Source organism: Callithrix jacchus, chromosome 13 (genome assembly GCF_049354715.1).
Source record: "Callithrix jacchus isolate 240 chromosome 13, calJac240_pri, whole genome shotgun sequence".
Lineage (NCBI taxonomy): Eukaryota > Metazoa > Chordata > Mammalia > Primates > Cebidae > Callithrix > Callithrix jacchus.
The window spans coordinates 32,251,315-32,266,535 of record NC_133514.1 but is presented as its reverse complement, the minus strand read 5'-3'; the positions used below and the strand labels follow the sequence as shown (position 1 = coordinate 32,266,535).

Genomic DNA, 15,221 nt, shown 5'->3' with positions numbered 1-15,221 from the left:
TGTGTCCTTTGGAGGGACTTGGATGACTTTGGAAGCCATCATTCTCAACAAACTAACACAAGAACAGAAAGCCAAACACCATATGTTCTCACTCATAAGTGGGTGTTGAACAACAAGAACACGTGGACTCAGGGAGAGGAGCATCACACACCGGAGGCAGTTGAGGGGGATAGGGAGAGACAGCGGGGGGTGGGGAGGGATAACATGGGGAGAAATGCCAGATATAGTATGCACCTAAAGTAAATAAATTAATTTTAAAATATACAAAAAAAAAAAACTTCCAGCTTCTGCCAAGATGGCGGAATAGGAACAGCTCCTGTGACCACTTCCCAGCAAGAACGACGCAGAAGCTGGGTGATCAGCATTACCTCACCTGGGAAGCACAAGGGACCGGAGAACTCCCTCTCCTAGACAAGGGAAGCCATTAGGGAATTTTCCTGGCACTTTGGCACTCTGGCTCAGATGCTGTGCTTTTCCCACAGTCTTCACAATCCACAGACCAGGAGATTCCCTCCAGTGCCTACAGTACCAGTGCCCCAAGTTTCCAGTGCAAATCTGGGTGACCGTTTTGACCGCAGCAGTTTTGTTTTCTCATACCCAGTGGCTCCTGGAACACCAGTGAGACAGAACTGCTCATTCCCATGAAAAAGGGGGGTGAAGCCAGGGAGCCCAGTGATCTGGCTTGGCAGGTCCCACCCCCACAAAGACCAGCAAGCTAAGATCTACTGGCTTGAAATTCTTGCAGCCAGCACAGCAGTCTGAGCTCCTCCTGGGATGTTCAAGCTCATGGCAGGAGGGGCATCTGCCATTGCTGAGGCTCAGGTGTAGGTGCTTTTACCCCAGCCTATGTAAATAAAGTCACCTAGATGTTCACACAGTAACTGGGCAGAGACCACAGCAGCTCAGCAAGACCTCTGCAGGCAGACTGTCACTAGATTCCCTTCTTGTTGGACAGGGCATCTCTGAAAAAAGGCAGCAGCCTGTCATGAACTTATAAATAGAGCCCCCACCTTCCTGGGACAGAGCACCTGGGAAAAGGGGTGGTTGTGGGTTCAGCTTCAGCAGACTTAAACATCCCTGCCCAGCAGTTCTGAAGGAAGCAACGGATCTCCCAATACAGCCCTCAAGCTCTGATAAGGGACAGACTGCCTCCTGAAGTGGCTCCCTGAGCCCTGTGTATCCTGACTTGGAGACACCTCCCAGCAGGCACAGAAAGACACCTCATACAAGAGAGCTCTGGCTGGCATCTTGCGGATACCTTTCTGGGATGAAGCTACCAGAGGAAGGAACAGGCAGCAATCTTTGCTGTTCTACAGCACCTGCTGGTCATTCCCAGGCAAACAGGTTCTGGAGTGGACCTCCAGCAAACTCCAGCAGACCTACAGCAGAGGGACCTGTTAGAAGGAAAACTAACGAACAGAATGAAATAGTTTCAACATCAACAGAAAGGACATCCACTCAGAGACCCCATCCAAAGATCACCAATTTCAAAGACCAAAGGTAGATAAATCCACAAAGATGGAAAGAAACTAGCACAAAAAGGCTGAAATCTCCAAAAGCCAGAATGCGTCTTCTCCTCCAAGGGATCACAAATCCTGACCAGCAAGGGAACAAAACTGGATGAAGAATGAGTTTGACGAATTGACAGAAGCAGGCTTCAGGTGGGTAATAATGTAACCAGATTAGATGCAACCAGATTTTCTGGTACTCAGGTTCTTGGCCTCTCCAACCCTGAAGAATGGGAAAGGAAGCCTCAGTGTCGCAGTGAGTGTTACAGCTCACATAGAACTCATGGACCCAAACAGTGTGCAGTAGAGTGGTTTATTAGAGTGAAAGGACAGCTTCCACACCGTGGAAGGGGACCCAGAGGGGGTGCCACTGCAGGCTTGTGCAGCTGGAGCTTATACCCTTGAGTTAATCCCTCCCGTTTCTTGTTCTTGTCCAATGAAAGGGGTTTTTTTTAAGCTTTCTCTGGATCAGTTGATCTTTGAATCCTTTACCAGATTGGTTACTGTTTTAAAACCCTGAGTCACTGAGCCTCTGCCTTTAGGAGCCAGAGGCTAGAAAATTCCTGTACTGGGAACAAAGTGCCTCTACTGCCAGAGGTGGGAAAATACCTGCACTGGAAACAAAGCCCCTAGCTGACCTTAGAAGTTCCTCTAACACAGTCCCTCAGAACCCCCTCTCAAAAGGAAAGTCCAACTGCTATTGGAACATGGGCGACAACTGCTCCAACTACTTCCTGCTGAACTAGGGCAAAGAAAGGGGCCCTGCAGTTGAGGTTTCCTCTGGAGGGGAGTCTTCTGGGGTTGCAAGGCAATCCTGTGGTCTGTGATAGAAATGAGCCAAGGACATTTGGAGTTCCATTTGTAGGACCATTTGTAGCTTCATGGCCTCAATTCTGGAAGAAACGAATTTGGCAAGAAAGTTAAAGATGCAAGGCCCAAAGCAAGCAATAATAGGATGGTTATTAAAGGGCCCAGAAAAGGGGAGAACCAGGGTAGCCAGTTGTTAAGAAAACTCCATGATCCTATTTCTTGGCAGTCCTTAGCCCTTTGTTCTATTTGGTCCCTAAGTTCTTTAACCTTGTTTAGGAGAATACCTGATTGGTTTACAAAGTAACAGCATTCTTCTCCTAAAAAGAGACAAGTTCCTCCTCTCTCTGCCGTTAACAGATCCAGAGCCCTTCGATTTTGAAGAGCCATGGCAGCTAAAGGGTTAAGCTGCTTTTGTAGAGTTACAAGAGAATCAGCAACCTTTTCCATGTCATTATTTAATTCCTGGGATAGTTTATAGTAAAACTGAGTGGAGGCAGTAACTCCTCCAATACCAATACTAAGTCCACCTATTATTCAGGCCCCCATGATGAATGGAAGAATTGGGGTCCACGTATGGCATGACCTGGCCAAGACAAGGCTCTGCAATTGAGAGTCAGTGTAAATGATCATGGGGGACCCTAGGAAGCAGAGGAGGCATATTTCTTCCAGGGTATTGTTTAGACAGCAGTAAGCTGAGAAGCCACAAAGAATAAGCCTAGTGCTAGGAAGTTGAGGCCTGGGGATAAAGTAACCCAGTTTCAGCTTAGAAAAGCATTGGAGTTGTTAGTAAAGTTCATGCAAGTGAAGTTGGAGGCAGATAGAATTTGTAGATTGGTTACCAAGGGACCTATAAGCCCCATATGATTTGAGGGTGGGTTAGTTGTGTTCCATAAGTATGGAACTGGAACGGGGACATATGGTTTGAAACGTAGTGGGAGGCACATCCAACAGTCAGTTGGGTTATCAGAGGAGGCCTCATGCATTCCTGTGAGAACGGCATTAAATAAGTTGGACAGATGGGAGTGTATGTGAAGTGTCTCATGTAACTTAGAAAGGTCCATGCTTTTGTAAGGACTGGGGGTACTTTGTGGTTTGCCTAAGCTAGAGATTACTTCCTGGAGATGCTGTTCCTGTGCCTGATCTTGAACTCCACCCCTATCTGAAGTCCCAATGTGGTCAAAGTATGTCCAGTAGGCAATGGTTCCCTTGGCAGCTGGACAATTAGGCCCAGTTACTGTTCCTGTCCAATAAGTGTGTGAGTTGTACATGCACAGGGAAGCAGATATATAGCACTTTTGTGCATACCAAGTATAAAATATAAAAGAGGCAGGGGGGAGGAAAAAGAAGATGGCACGGTAGGAGCAACTCAGGATTGCAGCTCTCAGTGAAGACGCAGAGGGTGAGTCCAAGCCACATTTCCAGACGGATCGTTGTTGCCCACAGAAAGGGGAAACTCCCAGGTGTAGGAGAGACATGGAATGCCAGCGCAGCTGTTTCAGCTGGCATGGCCATTTTGGCCGTCACCGCAGTGCAGTGGCACTCCACACTAAATGCACTGGTCTGGGTGCCCTGTTAAACTGGCAATCTGAGATTTGGGAGGGCAGATTAGCATATCCATCTGATTAAATGGGATTTGGACAGTGACCCAGACCAGGAGATTCCCGGGAAACAACATTTGAGCCGGCGCAGTGGGTCACTGCATGGGAAATCACACAGATCCCGGTGCCCTAACAGCAGGCAACTGAAACACCTGAGAGAGAGTCAACTGTTCAACTTAAAAAAAAATTTAAAAAAAAAAAAAAAGGCTCGAGGTAGGGAGCCAGGTGATCAGGCTCGAAGACCTGTCCCCACAGGGACAAACAAATCGGCGATTCGAAATGCTCGAGTTGAGAGTTTCACTGTGGGCACAGCTGAAGCCAGGACCATGAAGCTCGGTAAGGGAGGCGCGTCCACCATTACCAAGGCATTCCAACCCTACTGAGGTACACTCCCATTGCTGACACAGCCTGCCATTGCCTAGGCAACCCACCATAACAGAGAGACTCCGCCAACAGGGCAGAGCCCACGGCAGGAGGGCAGGGCCCACGGCAGGCAAATAGGGACTAGACTGTCTCCTAGCTGGGCAGGACAGTGCAACGGATACTCATAAAGAAAGCCCTAACTCCCCGAGACAGAGCTCTGAGGAAAAAAAGGGGTTTTATCAGTTCTGCTGCAGCAGACTTAAACGTACCTGCCTAACAGCCCTGAATGATCAACGGAGCTCACAGATCAGCACTTGAGCTCCTATAAAGTACAGACCTCCTCAAGCAGCTCCCTAACCCCTGTATATCCAAAGAGTCACCTCAAAAAGATGGATAACACTGACATCTGGCGGGCATCACTCTGGGACAAAGATAGCAGAAGAAGAAACTGGTAGCATCCCTCACTGTTCCGCAGCTGCTACAGGAGCACCCCAGACAAGCAGGGCCTGGAGTGGACCTCAGCAATCATACAGCAGAGGGGCTAGACTGTTAGAAGAAAAACTAAGTAACAGAAATACTTCATCATCAACAATCTGGGCATCCACTCAGAGACCCAATCGAAATGTCAGCAACTGCTCAGACGACAGGTGGATAAACCCAAAAAGATGAAAGAAACCAGCACAAAAAGGAGGAAAACACCTAAAACCAAAACACTTCGCCTCCTACAAAGGACCAAAACTCCTCACCAGCAAGGGAACAAAGCTGGATGGAGAATGAGTGTGATGAAATGACAGAATCAGACTTCAGAAGGTGGGTAATGAGAAATTTCTGTGAGCTAAAAGAACATGTTCTAAATCAATGCAAAGAAACTAAGAACCTTGAAAAAAGATTCAAGGAAATGGTAACAAGAATAGACAACTTAGAGAGGAATATAAATGAATTGAAGGAGCTGAAAAACACAACACGAGAACTTCATGAAGCATGCACAAGTTTCAACAGCCAAATTGACCAAGCAGAAGAAAGAATATTAGAAGTAGAAGATCAACTCAATGAAATAAAACGAGAAACCAAGATTAGAGAAAAAAGCGCAAAAAGGAATAAACAAAGTCTCCAAGAAATGTGGGACTATGTTAAGAGACCTAACCTACGTTTGATAGGTGTACCAGAATGTGACGAAGAGAATGAATCCAAGCTGGAAAATACTCTTCAGGATATTATCCAAGAAAATTTCCACAACCTAGCAAGGCAGGCCAACTCTCAAATTCAGGAAATACAGAGAAGACCACAAAGATATTCCACAAGAAGAGCAACCCCAAGGCACACAATCATCAGATTCACCAGGGTTAAACTGAAGGAGAAAATACTAAGGGCAGCCAGAGAGAAAGGTGGGGTCACCCACAAAGGGAAGCCCATCAGACTCACAGCAGATCTCTCGGCAGAAATTCTACAAGCCACAAGAGAGTGGGGGCCAATATGCAACATCCTTAAAGAAAAGAACTTTCAACCCAGAATTTCATATCCAGCCAAACTGAGCTTCAGAAGTGAAGGAAAAATAAAATCCTTTGCAAACAAGCAAGTACTAAGAGATTTTGTCACCACCAGGCCTGCTTTACAAGAGCTCCTGAAAGAGGCACTACACATAGAAAAGAACGACCAGTACTAGCCATTCCAAAAACATACCAAATGCTAAAGAGCATCAACAAAATGAAGAATCTGCATCAACTAACGGGCAAAACAGCCAGCTAGCATCAAAATGGTAGTATCAAATTCACACATAACAATAAAAACCCTAAATGTAAATGGGCTAAATGCACCAATCAAATAATACAGACTGGCAAATTAGATAGAAAGCCAAAACCCATCAGTGTACTGTTTTCAGGAAACCCATCTCACATGCAAGGATACATAAAGGCTCAAAATAAACAGATGGAAGAAGATTTACCAAGCAAATGGAGAGCAAAAAAAAAGCAGGAATTGCAATTCTCGCCTCTGATAAAATAGACTTTAAAGAAACAAAGATCAAAAGAGACAAAGAAGGTCATTACATAATGGTCAAAGGATCGATACAACAAGAAGAGCTAACGATCCTAAATATATATGGACCCAATATAGGAGCACCCAGATATATAAGGCAAGTTCTTAACGACTTACAAAGAGACTTAGACTCCCACACAATAATAGTGGGAGACTTTAGCACTCCACTGTCAATATTAGACAGATCAACCAGACAGAAAATTAACAAGGATATCCAGGGCTTGAACTCAGACCTGGAACAAGCAAACCTGATAGACATTTACAGAACTCTCCACCCCAAATCCACAGAATATACATTCTTCTCAGCACCACATCACACCTACCCTAAAATTGACCACATAATTGGAAGTAAAGCACCCTCAGCAAATGCAAAACAACTGACATAATAACAAACAGTCTCTCAGACCACAGTGCAATCAAGTTAGAACTCAGAATTCAGAAACTAACTCAGAATCGCACAGCTTCATGGAAACTGAACAACTGGCTCTTGAATGTAGACTGGATAAACAATGAAATGAAGCCAGAAACAAAGAAGTTCTTCGAAACCAACAAGAACAAAGACACAACATACCAGAATCTCTGGGACACAGTTAAAGCAGTCTCCAGAGGAAAATATATAGCAATAAGTGCCCACATGAGAAGAGTGGAGAGATCCAAAATTGACACCCTATAGTCAAAATTGAAAGAGCTAGAGGGGAAAGATCAAAAAAACTCAAAACCTAGCAGAAGATAAGAAATAACTAAGATCAGAGCTGAACTGAAGGAGAGAGAGACACGAAAAACCCTTCAAAAAAGTCAATAAATCCAAAAGCTGGTTTTTTGAAAAGATCGACAAAATAGACCACTAGCCAGACTGATAAAAAAAGAAAGAGAGAACAACCAAATAGATGCAATAAAAAACGATAAAGGAGAAATTACCACAGATTCCACAGAAATTCAAACCATCATCAGAGAATATTACAAACAACTCTATGCACATAAACTAGTAAACCTGGAATAAATGGATAAACTCCTGGACACCCGTGTCCTCCCAAGCCTAAACCAGGAGGAAGCTGAAACTATGAATAGACCAATAACAAGGTCTGAAGTCAAGGCAGCAATTAAGAGCCTACCACACAAAAAAAGCCCAGGTCCAGACAGGGTCACAGCCGAATTCTACCAGACACACAAAGAGGAGCTGGTACCATTTCTTCTGAAACGATTCCAAATAATCCATTAAGAGGGAATCCTTCCCAAATCATTTTATGAGACCAACATCATCCTGATACCAAAACCTGGCAGAAACTCAACAAGAAAAGAAAACTTCAGGCCAACATCCATGATGAACATAGATGCAAAAATCTTCAATAAAATACTGGCAAGCCGATTGCAACAGCACATCAAAAAACTTATCCATCATGATCAAGTAGGATTCATCCTGGGGATGCAAGGCTGGTTCAACATACGCAAGTCTATAAATGTAATTCACCGCATAAACAGAACCAAAAACAAAAACCACATGATTATCTCAATTGACGCGGAGAAGGTATTTGACAAAATTCAACAGCCCTTTATGCTAAAAACCCTCAATAAACTCGGTATTGACGGCACATATCTCAAAGTAATAAAAGCTATCTACAACAAACCAACAGCCAATATCATACTGAATGGGCAAAAACTGGAAGCATTCCCTTTGAAATCCGGCACTAGACAAGGATGCCCTCTTTCACCACTCCTATTCAATATAGTACTGGAAGTTCTAGCCAGAGCAATCAGGCAGGAAAAAGAAATAAAGGGTATTCAAATAGGAAAGGTGGAAGCCAAATTGTCTCTATTTGCAGACGACATGATAGTATACCTAGAAGACCCCATCGCCTCAGCCCAAAAACTCCTGAAACTGATAAGCAACTTCAGCAAAGTCTCAGGATATAAAATCAATGTGCAAAAATCACAAGCATTCCTATACACCAATAAGAGACTTAAAGAGAGCCAAATCAAGAACCAACTGCCATTCACAATTGCTACAAAAAGAATAAAATACCTAGGAATACAACTTACAAGGAACATAAGGGACCTCTCCAAGGAAAACTACAAACCACTCTCAACGAAATAAGAGAGGACACAAACAGATGGAGAAAGATTCCATGTTCATGGTGAGGAATAATCAGTATCGTGAAAATGGCTATACTGCCCAAAGTAATTTACAGAATCAATGCTATCCCTGTCAAGCTACCATTGACTTTCTTCATAGAACTGGAAAAAAACCACCATGAACTTCATATGGAAAGAAAAGAGAGCCCGCATAGCCAAGTCAATTCTAAGCAAAAAGAATACAGCGGGAGGCATCACACTACCGGACTTCAAACTATACTACAAGGCTACGGTAATCAAAACAGCATGGTACTGGTACCAAAACAGAGATATAGACCAATGGAACAGAACAGAGGCATCGGAGGCAACACAACATATCTACAACCATACAATCTTTGATAAACCTGACAAAAACAAGCAATGGGGAAAGGATTCCCTGTTTAATAAATGGTGTTGGGAAAACTGGCTAGCCATGTGCACAAAGGAGAAACTGGACCCCTTTCTGACACCTTACACTAAAATTAACTCCAGATGGATTAAAGACTTAAACATAAGACCTGGCACCATAAAAACCCTAGAAGAAAATCTAGGCAAAACCATTCAGGACATAGGAGTAGGCAAGGACTTCATGACCAAAACACCAAAAGCATTGGCAACAAAAGCCAAAATAGACAAATGGGACCTAATCAAACTCCACAGCTTCTGCACGGCAAAAGAAACAGTCACTAGAGTGGATCGGCAACCAACAGAATGGGAAAAAATGTTTGCAGTTTACCCATCTGACAAAGGGCTGATATCCAGAATTTACAAAGAACTCAAACAGATTTACAGGAAAAAAACAAACAAGCCCATTCAAAAATGGGCAAAGGATATGAACAGAGACTTTATAAAAGAAGACATACATGAGGCCAACAAACATATGAAAAAATGCTTATCATCACTGGTCATTAGAGAGATGCAAATCAAAACCACATTGAGATACCATCTCATGCCAGTTAGAATGGCGATCATTAAAAACTCTGGAGACAACAGATGCTGGAGAGGATGTGGAGAAATAGGAACACTTTTACACTGTTGGTGGGTGTATATTAGTTCAACCATTGTGGAAGACAGTGTGGCGATTCCTCGAGGCCTTAGAAATAGAAATTCCATTTGACCCAGCAATCCCATTACTGGGTATATATCCAAAAGACTATAAATCGTTCTACTATAAGGACACATGCACACGAATGTTCATTGAAGCACTGTTTACAATAGCAAAGAACTGGAACCAACCCAAATGTCCATTGAGGATAGACTGGACTGGGAAAACGTGGCACATATACACCGTGGAATATTATGCAGCAATCAGAAATGATGAGTTCGTGTCCTTTGTAGGGACATGGATGAATCTGGAGAACATCATTCTCAGCAAACTGACACAAGAACAGAAAATGAAATACCGCATATTCTCACTCATAGGCGGGTGATGAAAAATGAGAACACATGGACACAGAGAAGGGAGTACTACACACTGGGTTCTATTGGGGGGAATAAAGGAGGGACAGCGGGGGTGGGAGCTGGGGAGGGATAGGCTGGGGAGAAATGCCAAATGTGGGTGAAGGGGAGGAAGGCAGCAAAACACACTGCCATGTGTGTACCTATGCAACTATCTTGCATGTTCTGCACATGTATCCCAAAACTTAAAATGCAATAAAAAATTAATTAATTGATTAATTAAAAAAAAAAAAAGAGGCAGGTAGACCTAATCCCCAAGACCAACCAGAAAGTGGACTTTTTCACTGTTATATATTGTTCTAGTTGTAACCCTTTTGGGTGCATTTGCAAGTAGGATGGGAGTGAAGCAGGAGACAGGCAGCCAAGAGGACAATGAGGACCACAAGAGAGGTCATAGTAAGAGAGTGATAATATCAGAAGGAGAGAAAGAGAGCTATTGGAGGTATAATTAGGCAGAAACCCACGGATATGGAGAGTCTATGGTATGTGGGCCAAGCTTTATGGGTGACCACATATACTCTGGTTGCAAGCAGTTAAGTTAAGAGTGATATTCCTGTCAATGCCAGAATATAAGTTAGACTCATGAGTTAGTTACTTTCCTGAGGGTCTCATCAGAAAAGCAACTGCAAATCCTCCAGTGGCTTGCAGATGTATGAAGGGTAGCTTCCTGGAGCTTCAGACAGTGGAGAAGAGGGACCCTGGTCTTCTTGAAGAAAAGTCCAAGGTTTTAGCCATATGTGATGGATCCACAAGTCAATTCCCGCCACCTTAACTGCCACTGGGGTAGACAGAATGACTGAAAATGTCCTTCCCAAGATGGACCTGTTGCCTACAAAGTTGGGCTGCTGATTTGGAAACCTTATATTCACAGGTGGCCAGAAGGTTTAGGAGGTCCTGGGGGGCCTGCTGACACAGGGCTTCTGTGTTAGCAGTTAAAAGTAAGTCATCCATGTATTGGAGGACCAGGGTATCCGGATGTGAAAAATGACTAAGGTCCTGAACTATAAAGCCTGGCCGAACAGGAGAGGACCATCACAAAAGCCCTGGGGTAACACTGTCCAGTGAGCTGAGAAGTGTGGTCTGAAGGGTCTTCAAAGGTAAACAGAAACTGGGAGTCAGGACATAATGGAATACAGAAAAAAGCATCCTTTAGGTCCCAGAATATAAACCATTGTGCCTCTCCCAGTATTTGAGACAGAAAGGTATATGGGTTGGATACAGCTGGGTATAAAGGATCACAGCTTCACTGATAAACCTGAGATCTTGCACCAGCCTCCACTGTCCATCAAGTTTTTGTACTCCTACAATTGGAGTATTACACGGGCTGTTACAGGACCTTATTACACCCTGAGCTTTTAAATTTTTCACAATAACCTGTACCCCTTTTTGGCCTCCAGTCTCAAGGGATACTGTCTTTGGTAAGGAAAAGGGGTGGGATCCTTTAGCTTTATTTGAATTGAGCAGGCATTCTTTGCCTGTCCAAATTGTACCTTCATTGTCCAAATTGTACCTCCACTGCCCAAACCTCAGGATTAATTCCTTCCTCAAATAATCGACAGCAGAGAGGGATCTTTTCCCTGATATTCACATAGACAATGGTTCCTGCTCTGGCTAACAAGTCCCACTCTAGTAAGGGAGTGGGACTTTTGGGCATGATGAGGAAGGCATGGGAGAAGAACACAGCTCCCCAGTTACAGCTTAGGGGCTAGGAGAACAAAGACACAACGTACCAAAATCTCTGGGACACATTTTAATCAGTGTCTAGAGGGAAATTTATAGCACTAAATGCCCACAAGAGAAATGAGGAAAGATCTAAAATCGACACCTTACCATCACAATTAAAAGACCTAGAGGAGCAAGATCAAATACAAAAGCTAGCAGAAGACAAGAATTAACTAAGATCAGAGTAGAACTGAAGGAGACAGAGACACAAAAAAACCCTTCAAAAAAAAAAAAATCAACAAATCCCAGATCTGGTTTTTTGAAAAGATCAACAAAGTAGACCATTAGCCAGACTAATAAAGAAGAAAAGAGAGAAGAATCAAAAAGATGTGATAAAAAATGAGAAAGGGGATATCATCACCGATCCCACAGAAACACAAACTACCATCAGAGAATGCTACAAACACTTCTATGCAAATAAACCAGTAAATCTAGAAGAAATGGATAAATTCTTGGACACTTACACCCTCCCAAGACTAAATCAGTAAGAAGCTAAATCCCTGAAGAGACCAATAACAAGGTCTGAAATTGAGGCAGTAATTAATAGCCTACCAACCAAAAAAAGTCCAGGACCAGATGGGTTCACAGCTGAATTCTACCAGAGGTACAAAGAGGAGCTGATACAATTCCTTCTGAAACTATTCCAAGCAATACAAAAAGAGGGAATCCTCCCTAATTCATTTTATGAGACCAACATCCTGATACCAAACCTGGCAGAGACACAACTAAAAAAGGAAATTTCAGGCCAATATCCCTGATGAACACTGATGCGAAAATCCTCAATAAAATACTGGCAAACTGAATCCAACAGCACATCAAAAAGCTTATCCATCACAAGCAAGTCAGCTTCATCCCTGGGATGCAAGACTGATTCAACATATGCAAATCCATAAACATAATCCATTACATAAACAGAACCAGAGACATAAACCACATGATTATCTCAATAGATGCAGAGAAGGCCTTCAACAAATTCAACAGCCCTTTATGCTAAAAACTCTCAATAAACTGAGTTTCAATGGAACATATCGCAAAATAATAAGACCTATTCATGAAAAACCAACAGCCAGTATCATACTGAATGGGCAAAAACTGGAAGCACTCCCTTTGAAAATCAGCATAAAATAAGGATGCCCTCTCTCACTACTCCTATTCAACATAGTATTAGAAATTTTGGCCAGGGCAATCAGGCAAGAAAAGGAAATAAAGGGTAATTCAATTAGAAAAAAAGGAAATCAAGTTGTCTCTCTTTGCAGATGACATGACTGTATATTTAGAAGACCCTACTATCTCAGCCCAAAATCTCCTTAAGCTGATAAGCAACTTCAGTAAAGTCTCAGGATACAAAATCAATGTGTAAAAATCACAAGCACTCCTATATATATCAGTAATAGACAGACAGACAGCCAAACCATGAGGGAACTCCCATTTACAATTTCTTCAAAGAGAATAAAATACCTAGGAATACAACTAACAAGGCATGTGAATGACCTCTTCAAGAACTACAAATCACTGCTAAGGAAATAAGAGAGGACACAAACAGATGGAAGAATCTTTCATCCTTATGGTTAGGAAGCATCAATATCATGAAAATGGCCATACTGCCCAAAGTAATTTATAGATTCAAGGCTATCCCCATCAAGCTACCATTGTCTTTCTTCACGGAATTGGAAAAAAAACACCTTAAACTTCATATGGAACCAAAAGAGAGCACACATAGCCAAGACAATCCTAACCAAAAAGAACAAAGCTGGCAGCATCACATTACCTGACTTCAAACTATACTACAAGGCTACAGTAATTAAAACAGCACAGTACTGGTACCAAAACAGAGACATAGACCAATGGAACAGAAAGAGGCCTCAGAAATAACACCACACATCTACAACCATCTGATCTTTGACAAACCTGACAAAAAGAAACAATGGGGAAAGGATTCCCTATTTAATAAATGGTGTTGGGAAAACTAGCTAGTCATATGCAGAAAGCTGAAACTGGATCCCTTCCTTACATCTTATACAAAAATTAACTCCAGGTAAATTAAAGCTTTAAACCTATGAAAACCTAGGCAATACCATTCAGGATATAGGTATGCAAAGACTTCATGACTAAAACACCAAAAGCAATGGCAACAAAAGCCAAAATCAACAAATAGGATCTGATTAAACTTAAGCGTTTCTGCACAGCAATAGAAACTGTCATCAGAGTGAACAGAACACCTACAGAATGGGAGAAAAATTTTACAGTCTACCCATCTGACAAAAGGCTAATATCCAGATACTATGGTGAACTTAAACAAATTTACAAGAAAAAAAAAAACAACCCCATCAAAAAGTGGGTGAAGGATATGAACAGACACTTCTCAAAAGAAGACATTTATGCAGCCAACAACATATGAAAAAAAGCTCATCACTGGTCTAATCAAAGAAATGCAAATCAAAACCACACTGAGATACCATCTCACGCCAGTTAGAATGGTAATTAACAAATCAGGAGACAACAGATCCTGGAGAGGATGTGGAGAAATAAGAACACTTTTACACTATTGGTGGGAGTGTAAATTAATTCACCATTGTGGAAGACATTGCGGCAATTCCTCAAGGATCTAGGTAGAGAAATACCATTTGACCCAGGATTCTCATTACTGGGTATATACCCAAAGAATTATAAATCATTCTGTTATAAAGACACATGCACACGTATGTTTACTGCGGCATTGTTCACAATAGCCAAGACTTGGAACCAACCCAAATGCCCATCAATGATAGACTGGATAAAAAAAATGTGGCACATATACACCATGGAATACTATGCAGCCATTAAAAAGGATTGAGTTCATGTCCTTTACAGGGACATGGATGAAGGTGGAAACCATCATTCTCAGCAAACTGACACAAGAACAGAAAACAGAACACTGCACATTCTCACTCATAAGTGGGTGCTAAACAATAAGAACGCATGGACACAGAGAGGGGAACATCACAAACCAGGACATGTTGGGCAGTGGGGGTTAGGGGAGGGATAGCATTAGGAGAAATAATGTAGATGACAGGGTGATGGATGCAGCAAATCACCATTGCATGTGTATACCTATGCAACAAACCTGCGCATTCTGCACATGCACCTCAGAACTTAAAGTAAAATAAAATAAATAAATAAACTTCTAAATAAAAACAGATACACATGGATTGGAAGAAAGGAAAATCACTTTCAATACTGAACAGCTGAATCACTACCAACATTCTAGGAAAAAATTACAACAAAGTAACATAAGAAGGAACACAGGGCTAGATGCAGCACCTCACATGTGCAGTCCCAGGTGGAGGCTAAGTCCAGTCGATCACTTAAGCCCAGGAGTTCAAGACCATCCTGGGCAATACGGTGAAACCCCATCTCTACAAAAAATACAAAACTAAGCTGAACATATTGGCACACGCCTGTAATCCCAGCTACTCAGAAGGCTTAAGCAGGAGGATCACTTAAGCCATGGAGGTGAAGACTGCAGTGAGTCAAGATGGTACCACTGCACTCCAGCCTGGATGACAGAGTGAGACCCTGTCTAAAAAAAAAAAAAAAAAAAAAAAGGAACAAGGAAAGCACATTTAAAATTAGTATATTA

The 15,221-nt window shown here is 42.5% G+C and overlaps 1 protein-coding gene across 26 annotated transcripts in view; it reads right to left on the bottom strand.

The window, feature by feature from the left end:
• Positions 1-15,221, bottom strand: part of WRN (WRN RecQ like helicase) — a 151,298-nt gene that overhangs the window by 88,947 nt on the left and 47,130 nt on the right. The gene's annotated exons all lie outside the window — the stretch shown is intronic.